The sequence below is a fragment of the Triticum urartu genome, chromosome 1 (genome assembly GCF_003073215.2).
Source record: "Triticum urartu cultivar G1812 chromosome 1, Tu2.1, whole genome shotgun sequence".
In the NCBI taxonomy this organism is placed as follows: Eukaryota; Viridiplantae; Streptophyta; class Magnoliopsida; order Poales; family Poaceae; genus Triticum; species Triticum urartu.
In genome coordinates this window covers 312409523-312412107 of record NC_053022.1, presented here as the reverse complement: position 1 = coordinate 312412107, position 2585 = coordinate 312409523, and positions in this window count along the sequence as shown.

Here is a 2585-nt window from a genome sequence, read left to right as displayed (position 1 = left end):
GACTGAGGAGGCATGGCAACGTGAAGCACGAGCTCTCGGGAGGAGCCTTCGGTGTGGACCCCAGGAGGGACGACCCACACCTTCGTGACCTGTCGGCGCCGACGGCGGCGCCGCCCGTGGCGATCAGCATCAGCTCCTTCAGGGCCCTCGATGTGGGCGTACAAGGGAAGCGGGAACCTCGGCGGTGCTCGCTCGCACCAAGGCCTCAACACCACCTGATGGGCCCCCTCATCCGGGCCATGGAGGACAAGCCGTTTCTTCGGCGGGAGCTGGTCTGGTTCCTCTCGGGGAGCCTTTCCCTTCTCTGCCATCGAGAACCGGCAGATCGGAGCCATCGCAGCAAGACGGAGCAAGGACCGGGAAGAAGGAGAAGCAAGGAGGGATGAACTGGAAGGGCGCGCGCCATTCCGTACTTATGTCCGGCGAAGGCCAACCGCCGACCTCCATGATCGCAGGTAATCATGACCCACTTTGCATGCAGGGACTTGTCCAATCCGTGCAGTTGCCGAGGCGCCATGGGGAAGTGGAGACGCCCACGTCCAATCAACCGCCACGCGGCGCCCAAGGCCACAGGCTGTTAGGGCCCGCGGCGCTTCGCTCTTGCCCTTCTGCCTCCCTGCACGGCCAAGTCCGGGCGCGCCTTGGGCCCGGGGGCTACTGTCGGCGTTCTGGGAACGGGGGTCCCCAGACTTGCCTGCCTGCGGCCTGCGGCGTGGATCAAAGGGGGGCCCAGCACGGCCCATCTTCATCAACACAGACCCAAGACCCTCGCGAGGGGCCAAGCCTTGCGGGGCGGACGACACGGAGCTTCCCCAAGCACGGCCTCATCAGGCTGGCTCGCGAGGAGGCAGAGAGATCAAGGCGGGGTACCTCACGAGGTGCCCGTGACGCAAGCCATGACGACCAAAGGCGCTAGGCGGGTGCCAGCCCGCGTAGTGTCCTCCTTTCCTCTTTGGTGCAAAGGGAGCAAGCGCAGCCACGGAGTACCGAGGCGTCATGCAAAGGTTACCATTTCGGTGCAACATGACCAAGACCAGGATGACTGCAAGACGGAAGTCATCGTGGAGCCCAAGACGGCGTCACCACGAGAGCTTTGTGTAGGCGAAGACTACTTTTGTCAGGATAGCTAGTACTAGCTGTCCCCCTTCAAATTAGCCCGCCATTGTTGGCTCCCTTCCCGCTCGATATTTGGGAGGAGGACCAGGGCCTCTATAAATAGGACCAGCCTCTCACAGGGCAAAAAAGGCAGAGAAAGAGGGAGAGGTTCAGGGAGATTGAGATAAACAATAGGAGAGAAAGAGAGAGAGTTTTAGGGGGATCGAGACCAACAATAGAAGAGAGAGAGAGAGAAGGGTGACTGAACTCCTCCCAGTAATTCATCGCCCCAGCCAAGAACAGACCCTCGCGAGGCTGTTCTTCCTTGTATTGTTCCTCATCATTAGCCCAAGAGGCAATCCACCACACCACACACTGGAGTAGGGTATTACACCTCAACGGTGGCCCGAACCAGTATAAACCCTGTGTTTCTTGTGTTGTTCTTTCCATAGCTTAGATCTTAGCGAGGCGGAGGGGTGCAGGTAGGTGGGAGGCGAAATCTCCACGCGCACCCCAGTGTTCGAACCTCAAGGGTCTGCCGGAACCCGAAATCCGACAGCCTCCCCCTGGTTGGGGAGAGGTTCCCCCTCTGGTCCTTGGCCTTCATGGTGATGATGGCCCCTCCGGGATCCTCCTCCATGCCCTCCGGTGATGATGGCCCCTCCGTCAGGGTGCCAGAGAAGGCCTAGATTGATTTCTCATGGCTACAGAGGCTTGCGGCGGCGGAACTTTCGATCTAGGTTATTTTCTGGGGGTTTATGTATTTATAGGAATTTTTGGCGTCGGTTTCACGTCAGGGGGGTCTCCTAGTCATCCATGAGATAGGGGCCCATGCCCAGGGGGTGGGGCGCGCCCCACCCTCGTGGATGGCTCTGGACTCTTCTGGCCCAACTCGTTTACTCCGGGGGCTTCTTTTGGTCCATAAAAAATCATCAAAAATTGGCACGTCAATTGGACTATGTTTGGTATTCCTTTTCTGCAATACTCAAAAACAAGGGAAAAACAGAAACTGGCACTGGGCTCTAGGTTAATAGGTTAGTCCCAAAAATCATATAAAATAGCATATAAATGCATATAAAACATCTAAGATGGATAATATAATAGCATGAATACTTCATAAATTATAGATACATTGGAGACGTATCAGCATCCCCAAGCTTAATTCCTGCTCGTCCTCGAGTAGGTAAATGATAAAAGAAATAATTTATGAAGTGGGAATGCTAGCAAGTGCTTAAGTTTGATCAATGATAGTTCCAATCAATTTTTCTAGCATCATTATATATCATAACAGTATCTCAACTCATGAAACTTCTCATGATCAAGCAACAAGCTATTCTCATGTTAAAGTATATATCATAAACTTTCTTGAAAACTAACAAACCATGCTCTTAGTCATCGAACAATTGCAATTCATCTTATTTTCGGGAAGGGTCCATGTAAGAGCTTTGGTTCAACAAACTTCACATACTCAACTATCATTTAATCTTTCA